The sequence below is a fragment of the Temnothorax nylanderi genome, unplaced genomic scaffold, assembly GCF_030848795.1.
Source record: "Temnothorax nylanderi isolate EJ_2023f unplaced genomic scaffold, tnyl_v1.0 TNYL_tig0062_pilon, whole genome shotgun sequence".
In the NCBI taxonomy this organism is placed as follows: Eukaryota; Metazoa; Arthropoda; class Insecta; order Hymenoptera; family Formicidae; genus Temnothorax; species Temnothorax nylanderi.
Genome location: NW_027249124.1, coordinates 1,031,801 through 1,043,783, shown reverse-complemented (window position 1 = coordinate 1,043,783; position 11,983 = coordinate 1,031,801). Strand labels below are relative to the sequence as shown.

Genomic DNA, 11,983 nt, shown 5'->3' with positions numbered 1-11,983 from the left:
CTCCAAATACTATTTTTCTCATATTTGACGACCGCGTATTTAAATCTTTAATTCTTGCATGATGTTACATGAGAATTCTTTTTTCGGTTTTTATAAAATAAGAATAGTAACTTTGCGAAACAAATATATATATATATAAATGAAGACAAATAATGGAATATTTTTTATATGTCGAACATGCAATATTGTAGAATACAGTTATATTTTTTATTCTTTTTTTTTACGAAATTAAATTGAATATTATATTTTGAGTGAGTAATATAAATTAGGCTAGCATATCTATAAGTTGTTGTTTATTCATTTTTGAATAAATACATATATAAAATGTATTTCTTAAAGCTCATTTGGTCATTGCAGTATCAATCACATTGGAGTACAGTTAGCTGGATAATTGATAGAATTTGCGTTCCGTGAGAACTATTCATTATCCCGGTTATTGTATTGAAATATAAATTGCAGATACCATAAAATATAAACGTTCGTAAAACAGCACGGTTATTTTGCAGGTAATGGAGGCGGCACGTCGCGCGCAGTTTGGTCATCGTGATTTTACATGTGCGACGCACACACACATACGATACCAATCGCGCTTGTTCTTGGTTTCGCGCAAGGCCGCGGCAACTCTCTCGCGAGCATTATGTATAGGCTTTATCTGACGATGCAAAACATCGTTATTCTTCAAATCGCGCCTCCAGGAATCATTTTACGTTACACAAACGTACACCGCTGAATTATTACGACACGGAGGTGCGCTCCATGTAGATCGGTCATCGCGGCTTTCCTCGTCGAAACGCACGCAGACGTCGCCGCCCGCGTCGCGCCGGTTGCGTGAGCGGTGCGGTATTACTGTAAACTCTCTCGTGCGTTTCTCGGTTTGTCCCGCCGCGTTGTCGTGTGCACGGCACAACCAGCGTCGCGTGACGTCGTCGTGTTCTAGTCGATATACCTCGCGACGAGTGAAGACATTAAATAACAAAGCGCGTATCGGTACGCGTCAATGTGAAGTCCGATTCTCGGAGCGCGACAACGTTGAGGCAAAAAATATCCCTTTCCCCTCTCACCTTTTCTCTTTCCCTCGATTGCACCCGGATATAATTGCTTCTAGGAAGTGAAAAATAATTTGCCGTCTCGAAATTGCCAAAAAATTATTTTTTTTTGTAAGGTGAACGTAATAATTGACAAAAGTTAACTTTTATCGGTGTTTCCGTCGACTACAGCGACGATTGAAAGATGACCGAAGAGAGAGAGAGAGCGATACGCCGAGAGGATTAAAATCTGAAATGGGGTAGACTTAGGTAAGGGATTAAACAGATTCCATTTGATCCATCTACACCGCGTACGCGAGGGCGTGTATTTACGCGTATATTTGGGCGGCGGTGGGCGCCGTAATTCGAGGCATAATTCCTCGTTTGACCGTGCGATTTATCGTCGTTGCCAATGCATATACGTCAACGCGATAGTTTCCCCGGCGGCAGCGTATGAGGTATAAAGCGAGGCCCGTCATTTCCTTTGTAGAGACGCGTTGTGCCCGATGCTAAGTTTAGCGTATCACGGCTGGGCTGCCTTCAATAGTAAATGACACTCGGATGCGGTAGTTTGCTGTGTTGTAACGATGACGATTTGCGACGCGACGCGTTGACGTGATGCTTAAGGGAACAATGAGGCGCGATGCGTTATCTTTACGTGAACGGGATGCGTTACACGACGTCACTGATCTGTATTTAGTGCAGCAGCATTGGCGATCACCGATTCCAGGCGATTTCAGCGCCAATGGGGAATAAGTAAATAATTTTCGCTATTTAAAATAAGTTTCGCTTCGGCCTCTGTGCGCTATTTTAATTCATCTATTAGAATTATTCATGACGCCAGGCGTTGTCAACAGGAAGTTCAAAATACTGAAGTTTTAAATCTTGATGTGTCATGGTTATGCCAATCGAACAATGAAAGAGCAAAATATCGTAATGGTAATATAAAAGCACATTTATTTTTCATTTTATATTGAATTAAAAAGAAATTTTAATCATAAAATTATAGTCATAAAAGTCCATATAAACGTGTAACATCGCGCGCGTATTATTTTCGGGATCGAAATATTTTAAAATCGTCGCGTTTCATACGCAGAATTCCTCTCGGTCAAATTCTGGTAATTTAATACACAGTTAATGCACCATCAAAAATCTGCGCGATACAAATAAATTACGGCAACATAATCCCAAATCCCAACTGGGAGGCTCCGCGCGAACGTGCGGGCTCGGCGGCGCGGCGGCGGGCGGCGGGCGGCGGGCGGTGGGCGGTGGCGCTCGCATAAAATCGCTCTTTCGTCTCGTTCCATTTTTGATACTCGACTCCCTCGGCCCTTGCGACACTGCGTAATTACGACATCTAAACGATTTACGGCGGAGGTGTGACGGCGAGGGAGGAGTCCTCCGGCGGCGTCGCGACGCCGCTGCCGGCGCGTACAAACCGCATCACCGCGACGCGACGCGGTCCTCGGGGAAGGGTTGAGAGCGTGTCCGGTCGGGAAATAACTTTCTTACCTACTTACGCCTTCATCTCCTGACGCCGACTAACTCCGAAACGCCTCGAAACCCCTGGCTTCCTATCGCATTGTGACGCGGAGGAAGACTTGTCGTTGTCTCTTGCTTCGGCTCTGAGCTCTTGTTTCGCGTTCGACAGACCGCGACCTCCGTAAAGTTTCGACGGTTAAGGCACGTTCCAAGTTCCGATGATCGTTGCGAGATTAGGAAGCGACGCGTTCTCGGCGGAAGTGAGGTTCACGTATGTGATCTTTGCCCTAAACTTACTGTCGATCGTAATGAGCATTTGAGCGCCGCGATCAATCGTCAACGGAAATGTCGGTAATATTATTAACGGAGAGGACGCGCTAATAATCTCGGCGATAAAGCTGCAACCGCGATTGTATTGTGTTTTAATTAAATGTTTACAGATATTACTTCGAGTTTCCCATCATTAAAATTAAATAAATATATCAATCCCGCACGTATTCGACGCATTGTCACTTGATTTTCTATACATACAATTACATGCTTTTGTCGACTTTATCGTAAATAATTAAATTTATATAGCAAATCGTCTTACTATTTTTAATTGCTGATCAAATCGATAATATTTAGATAATTAATAAGAGTTAACCTAAAGTTATATATTAATAATTCATTTTTAATTATTGTCTAATTAATTAAATTAGAATGCGGCAATATGACAGTAAAAGAAAAAATAAGAAATATTATAAAAAATTATATTTTTATTAATAAGTATGTATATTTTTATAAATAAGCAATTTAGCAACTGCTTTATGTAATTGTCAGCTAATTGCAAATATTATATATGTAACGGATAGCCATTTTCCGCACATTGGTCATTAATAAAAGAACGTATCTCTGAAAGCACTCGATCGGATTTAAAGGTCGTTAAATTTAAGACGGTGTGTATCGATGCTTAAATATTGCTGTGAAGTATAATAAGAATTCGGGTCACCGGGTTTATAAATGTATACTCTTGGGCTATTAAAATGGAACTATAGGTAAATTCAATATATATTGTCGTATATATTGCAAACATATCGGTATATTGAAAATACAGTGTTATTTTAGTGACAAACTCGTGAAAATATTGTTAGATAGAACAGATAAAACAAGCGGACGTTTTGCCTTTAGTATATAAAAATCGAATTATAATTTCACGATTTATTTAATACTTTGTTAGGACTGAAAAACATATGTTGGCATATAATTTAAACGAATTTTGCTAAAATGTGAGATTTCTACATAATGTATATGCGAGATTTGACCTCCGTGCCAATAAGAAATAACGGGATTTCATATTTAATAAAAAACAACTTTGGAAACAACTCTTTTACTAATAATCATATATATTTTTTATATAGCCAATTTTTTATATAAACTTATTACTATAGACAGTTTCAACAATGATTGTACAAATCATTTCAAATACATTTATTTAACTTATACATAGAAGGCTAATGCAATGACTTCTGTATTAATCTTCTGCCATTGAAGCGAAAAACATTAGACTCGCAAATATTATTATTTCCACATTTGAGAACGGAACGTCAACTTGATAAAAGCAATCATAAGTCATTATCATTTTCTATACAGATTAAAATCACGACTTACAGTAAAAAAATTAATACTCATGTAAGTTCATCGGAACAACACAAAAAAAAAGCAAAGAAAGAAGGAAAAAGTCTGCAAGCAAGGAGTCAGTCGTGCATGGAAATCGCCGCGCCACATGTCATATCGATAATCGTCGGTCTTTCTGCATAAGAGAAGGCAAGGGCTGTCGTGGGGTCGCGCACGTGGGACACGCAATCTCCGCTGCCGGACATTGTTTATTATTCGTGGCACATGTGCAACTTGAACGAAACTCGCGCGAATGCCCGTGTAATGAATCGTATTTTCTAGCGTGTGACGCGCGGCGTGTAGAGCACGCACGCATACGCGTGTCGTGCGTGTAGGTACATGCGAACACCGAGTGTCCAGCAGTCCAGCATTGCGCTGATAATCGTATTTACCAAGCCGTCCACCGCGAGCCTTCTTCACGTATATTTTACTTGTCATTCCGTTCCTCGAAGGTATATTAACTTTCTAATTCGAAACGTGTGAAATCACGGTATGGAAGATATATACGTATCTTTCAATTAAGAGAGCAATAATGATAATTCACAAACAATTGTTGCGAAACATCGTTGCGGAATATTATTTTAATTCGATCGAAGTTACGTGTTTAATTTATTAAGCTACACACGCAACTTATCGGTATATTATTCGATTAGTATCAATTGCAGTTTTACATTCCGCGTTGATTAAAATTTAACGCAGATAAAACGTTAAAATATTTGATAAGATTACATGGGGAATTTTCGTAATTAATTTTTCCAAACTGCGAAATGCTTCCTCGTGCGTTCCTTTATACCTCCTAAAGGTAATTTTGCTAGGTAGTTCTGTTATCTTTCATTACCTTATCTACCTTGTAAGCAGGTTTCTTAGGATACAGCGTACGCATACGGTTGTTTGAGATTGCCAATAATGCACATATATTAAGAACATTACATACACTAAGGTACATTTGTTTGCCGGATAACTAATGGAATTAAATGCGGGAGATACGAGGTATGTCAGCGGGGAAAACAGTTATGCCCAATGGTACGGACCGATAACGGTATTTAAACTAGGCTTACCAGCGCTCAACATCTGTTACAAGTTTCCTCCGCATGGATATTTCTCTATCCTTATCGTTATGTATCTATTTCGCGAAAATTGTTACGTCATGCCGGCTAGCTCTGTACTGCCAGTAACGATTCAGATTAAAATTTTAATCAATCTAAATGCATTACACTTATGTATATACATATATGAGAAGGAGTGCATATAACTGCCTCTCGTTAAAAATATTTACATGCGGTACACGTCGCGTATAAACTATTATAACTGAGTTCATAAGAAGTTTAATAGCACTTTAAAGAAACGGGAAGGAAGGAACGATGGTGGGATGATAATAAAAAGATTCGCGAAATGTTTAACATAAAGAAAGATATTAATTACATGCGGAAATTGCTAGATACTTTTGATTAAAGAGCGAATAATAATAACACATCTTTAACTAACTGATGTAAATTATTACGTGTTACTAATTCGTAAAAAAAATTATGAACATGCTTTGTTTGGCAACAATGTGAGTTCTTGTAAATTCTGAAGAAATTCGCGCAAATAATCTCAAGCGACAAGTAACCATTCCGTTCATTCCGCGCGTTTTCCGCGGCCGTCCCATTCATTCCAATGTTCTGCGATTATCAGGCGGAAACGGCGCGCGATTCTCGAGCACTTCGTACATTTATATCGCACGGTAGGCGTTAACTTCGCGCTAAGAGTAGCATGCAAATTTCCCGATGGCAAATATTGCGCTTCCAGTCCGCAAGGAGTCTTGAGGGACCGTCGCGTCGGATACGCGAGCGATACGAATTCGCGAAGAGAGTATAGAGTGGATGGAAGGGAGAGAGGAGAGAAAATAGATGGAGCGCGTACACACACCTTTCTAAGCGTGCAGTGTACGTCGACGCACGCTCGCGTATTTTCTCGTAATCCATAGCGTTGCGTGCCTCGATAACGCGCCGGCCCGCCGACAACGGTATTTTATGGTCTCGCACCTTCTCGCCTCCTATCCCGGGCCTCTTCCTTTCAGCACCGATATCTCCGCGTTTGCATTTACGTTAAGGTCATCCGCCCACGCGCGCATGGCACCGACGTTACCTCAGTATCGGCGCGATCGGTGACGCGATACGCCAGTTTTACTTGTTATTACGTTGCTTCTTAAATTAGACTTTAGACTTTAGGTACTCGATAAGATCCAGATGGCATTAACTGGGCGAAATTAGCGACTCGCTAACGAATGCGAAGTTTTGTGAACTCGCGCACGTTAGGATTATCGCGATAAGCAGATGCGCGCTCAATCTGCGGGCGCTGTCGCTCTTCTCGACGTTACTTTTTAAATTAAATCGTGAAACATTCCATGATTATATAACCGATTTTTGACATCTTGAAAGTGACGACGATCTCGAAAGTTACAGAAATTTCTGGCGAGCCAAACAAATCTTAAAAATATGGAGCATATTAAACATTACACAAGTTTCGAAAATTTTAGCAATCGTGATTTATGTGAAGCGACAAGTCTCGAGAGTATAAGAATTCGAATTAGACAAAAGAGAGCATGATACAAATGACTTTGTAAAAGAATCACATTTTTAATGGGGTTAACGCGATCGTTTATCAGTAATATTCTAGGTAATGCATAAAAATATTGTATCAACGAGAGTGCACGCCTGGCTTTATTGTAAATCGCAGTTGTATTTAATCCGCAATATCGTATTCTACATACCTATCGTGCCGGTGATGAATTCCTTGCATTACTGGCGTTTTGCCATCAAGTTATGTAACGCGTATATGTGTGTCTGATGTGTAACATATTACCGCCAACGATACGTTACGATAATAGGGGCCTTTTAATATTTGGCCAGCTGTCGATAATTTCTCTACACTGAAAAATTCACAACGGGTGCGACTTGTTTCTATTTTATTTTTTATTTTTAGCGAAGCGCGATTTTAACAATGTTGCTGCCCTTTCCACATTCAGCATCAAGATTGATACGTTTTTTTCGTAAGATGGTATATTTTAGATTACTATTGAAAATTTTTCTTTTGATCACTTCGCGTGATCAAATAAATACATTGGAAGAAAACAAAATTTATCAATTAATTATCAATTAATTGAATTCTCAACACATAACAAAAATAATTTACTTAAATTTCTAAAAAAAAAATATTTGATTTAATATATTGTATGAAAGGGATTAAAAATTCCTCTAATCTATGCCTGTTAAATAAATTGCTTTTAGTTGCAATAATACGGATTATAAGAGTATGTGTTCCTTGCAATGTTGAAAGGAGCGATCAAAACAAAGGCGACATTAATTCACGTTCGTCAGTATTTAGTCATGCTCTCTAAACCATTCTAACTCCGATACGATACGAGCACTTGTATCGATCGTAAACGTAGCATTGCTTGATATCATAAACCTACATCGGCACGTTTGGTCCCTGTATTAGGCACGCTGCTAGTTCCGTTATGTATTCATCAGTCACAGCATTTGTTGTCGAGAGCATTGATTTGTTGTTGTTGTTACATCGCGACATGATTTTAGACAGTTTTTTTAACGCCGACAGGCGTTAAATACTTAGATATTCAATATAAAAAATTATATTATGCAGTTTAAAAGGGACATTTTATATTCGTATTATATTCGATCAAAAATGGTATTAATAATAGGGTCCTTTTCAACGCATTATTAAGAAAAAATGTAGCGAACATTCTAACATATGTTACATATGTAAAGGAAGTTGTTTTTAAACAGCGTTTATAAATAGTTAAATGTAAAATGTAATACCTGCCACAGCGCGAAATAATTTAATAAATAATATTAGATTATATTCGGTTATACAAACAACGATCGTATCTGTCCGGAGCGCAACAGAGATAAATAGTTCATCCGGGTAATAACCAAGTCCGCATGGGACGTAAGCGACTATAAATACCGGCTATCTTATGCATGGCGATGCCGATGTTAGCCGATGCCGCCGATTGTATCACCCTGATTATAGTGTAACGCTGCCTGTGGCGCGGTCTGCATTTCGCTCTCTCTCTCTCTCCGATTCCGCGGCGGGCGGAAGCGATGCGGTAGCGAAATAAAAAAAAGCGCTGCGGGAGCCTGGCAGCGAAAGTTCCCAGGTGATTGGTCGTGGGAAATATCGCGGTTAGGAAGAGGCTGATAAAGTGGATCGATGAGTCGATATATAACGGAACGGAGGAGGGGGAGTATCGCGCGGCTGGTGTGAGAATTTATGTGGATATAAACAGACGAAAGTTTCGTGGGGATGCATGAATGGTGGCGCGGCGCGGCGCGGCGCGGCGCGGCACGACGCGGCTCGAGGCTCGACGCAGCAACGCGGGCACGCGTAACGGAAAACAGAAAGAACAAACTCAGGACCGCGCGCACGCGTGCCGATCACCAATATCGGAAAAATTAACGGGCAAAGAGTCGGAGTGACGGGCCATTAAATTGAAATCAGCGATCCGATCGAAGTCAGCGCGGCGTCACTTCGCGAAAGTGCACCGCGTCGTTTTTAATCGAGGGGGCGGTTGTTTCAACGTGGATGGGTATAAGCTGTGTGCGCCTCTCGTATGCCTCGCGATTGAAAACTTAGAAAATAGAATATTAACTGTATTCTATAATAGGCAGGTTGGTCATTAAAAGGGTATGAAGTACCGACGTTGACGAGTATCGAGTATATGGCGTATAGAATAAGAGAAGGTATATATATCTTTCACAAAATCGTTAGAATATTTTGCGTTGCCGGAAAAACTTCACTGAACCAGAATTAAATTGTGAAAAAATAAAAATGGCAATTTTCTTATCGCTCCATTATCTTATATACCAAATTATTTAAAAACATTAAATGATATTGCGCCATTATTCGATTTAATTGACGTCCGGCAAATTAATCAATCAAAGAGGAAGTGATCGAATCGTTATTTAATTTGCGTATGAATTGATTAATCGCACTTGTGTCTCCCTCCCTCCCCCTTTCTCTGTTCCCATATGGAGAAGAAAGTTAAAAACCATTGATTAATCTAATGAATCCTTATAGCGCGGAGTGCAACCTAAATTGCACTCCGAGTTTGAACTTTGACACTGAGCGATGCAGCCGCTCGATCGAAAGGAGATCGGCACTGAGGACTGGATCGCGTACGAATGCGCGCATCGCGCAAATGCACACCCTTCCAACCCCTAATGCCAATGACCTGCTCGCTTATAGGCGCAAAGTCCTAGCTATATCTGACCGTCTGTATGTTGCCTATTCTTAGCACGAGAGGAGCTCCATATGCATACTATATATCCCCCGTACATGCTACATGTCAAGGTGTACACTCTTACGCGCGAAAATACGTCGGTCGTGCGGCTACCGATAATTGATGTGACGCTTATTTTTCAAGATGCAACACGAGCGACTGATCGATTCTAAAAAGTTTCGTCTCCCGATGAGAATCTGACTTTTTTTCCGATTGTCTGATTTGCAAATGTTGATTGTTTATTTAAAGATTACTGGTTCCAATGTTGGAGAACACGAAGAACAAGATTAAATGAATGTTAAGTTAATAATCTCGCGAGTGATCGCACACTGTATAACTGGACTAAAGAATTTTCTTTAAGTGGCAATTGAATAATATATTATTTTGTTACTCTACATAGCTTTTATTTTAAAATCTTTAAATTAAATTATATAAAGACATGTGAGATATTGTGTTTAAAAAATTAATAATATATATCAATTTTGAGGAAAAAAAGAATATATATATATATATATGGAGGGGTTAAAGCCATAGTGGTGTAAGTCAATTTTTTTGACCACTTTTTTTTCTTATTTTTTCAACATATCTGCATGTGTAGACTGCATCTATGAACTTAACTCGATAGGTTAAAAAAAGTGACTTACACCACTATGGCTTTAACCCCTCCATATGTATATGTATATGCATGTATAAAGAAATATTGGGAAATAGAAGTTATATTATAATAGAATTGTTCTGCAAAGTTATGACATAAATTTTGTATTTTACTTTAATTTCAAATAAAAAAACATTTTTATTATAATTTTATGTATTGATACATACGAGAATCGCGTTTTAAATAATAATAACAATTTTGTACTTGAGATTAAGAATAGTAGAAAGAAAAAAGCTAATGTATAGTAGTTTACTTTTTTAAGTTTTGTCTTTATTTTATTATTTTCGAAAATAAACCAAGAGTATTTATAGTAACAAATATTTCAATAGGGTATTGAAAATTCAGCTGTCGCTTTAATTCGCCATGAAATAGATTTAACTGTCTAAAATTTTATGTATAACGTAGGATAATCTTAAATTAGACAGAGATACTTATCATTATCTCATTTTTTATCTCATTATTTTAACATACATTTTAAATGGAGAATCTATTTTACGATCATTACAAAAGTATTGAATTTAGTATCAATGAGAGATATAAATAGATTTGATTTTCGTTTTCTTTATAAAGTAACATAGATTAGTATATTATGAATATCTTAAATTTATAAAAATGCCAAACTAACGGATGAACTTTAACATCGCATCGTCGAGCACTTCTCGTTTCACGCGAATTGCGAAACATCGCGAAACGGTCGGATATATGTTGCCGCCCATTATTACTCGCGTTACAATCGCGTTTCGCGGTTCATGAAAGACGCGGTTGTAAGTTACACAGGCAGCAGGAAGAGAACCGTCAGGGCCATTTGATAAGCAACCGTGTTCATTATTGCACATTAGCCCAGTTATCGTCACGTCCTCTCTTTACCTCCTACTCTAGCTCGCTACGTCTTTGCCGCGTCCAGCGACGCGAATGTGACTTCTACACACTCCGCTTGGCATGCCTTAATTGGCACGTGTATCATAGCTGCGTGTATAGCTGCAAGATATTATTCTCACCTGATTAATTGTGCCTTGTGCCTGAAATATTTCGCATCTGTCTCTATCATTTACACAGACATTTACGTGCTTGGATAATTTATACAGGAAAGAAGCAAATATTATAGATTTATTGTATGATAACAAGATAGAGTACTCACTCACTTTTATTTTTTACCGCGGATGAAATTATTTCGAAGACTACGAAAATTATTTGAATATAATTATTCAAATGAAATCAAGTGTTGTTTTTAAAAGAAAATTTCCCAGTTTTGCAAATTTATTCTGATTTAATTAAAATTGGCCAACAGTTAGTTTAATGTTTCAAGATTGTTATTAAAGTAGATTGTAAGGCAGTGCTTATTTTTTATATACGCGAGAGAGAGAGAGAGAGAGAGAGAGAGAGAGAGAGAGAGAGAGAGAGAGAGAGAGAGAGGCTTTTATATAATTTTTCTCTAACAAGTTAAATGCTGATATTTTAGAGGAAGAGGCGAGTCAGGAGTATATTGCGTTGCGTAACTGTCATCTATATTTGATTCTCCACAATACTAAGACTAGGAGTCACGCGTGATAATAGCCTCTCTCGGGAGTAAAAAAATGCCGTTGGCCGTATATCTGCGCTGTGCCGGAAACCGCCCCGAATTAAAAAAGGAGACATAACAAAGAGTCCTTTCTTCGTAGGTCGTCTTCCACTTTTCCTTCCAGAATCCACGTAAAAGGTGGAGCGTCGTTAGCGCCGTCCTCTTTCTCATAAATTTTTTTTTTCGTGTTCACAGTTTACTTTCACGCAAAGATAGATGCATTACGTAGAGTAATTTAAGAAAATAATAAGGATTAGAACTCCTTAAGGATAGGTCGGGATAGATAAATGTATTACACGAATACTTTTAGTATAGGAATTACATCG

General features: G+C 38.6%; 1 protein-coding gene across 4 annotated transcripts in view; it reads left to right on the top strand.

Annotated features, from left to right (window-relative positions):
• Window positions 1–833: 833 nt before the first annotated feature.
• Foxp (forkhead box P) overlaps window positions 834–11,983 on the top strand; it is a 233,191-nt gene continuing 222,041 nt past the window's right edge. For 2 of the 4 annotated variants that reach the window (XM_071707954.1, XM_071707952.1), the window contains exon 1: window positions 836–1,295. The gene's annotated coding sequence lies outside the window, so the exon portion shown is untranslated. Of the gene's footprint in view, window positions 1,296–11,983 lie in introns of all 4 variants that reach the window. The other 2 variants (XM_071707950.1, XM_071707955.1) reach the window with 2 other exon arrangements.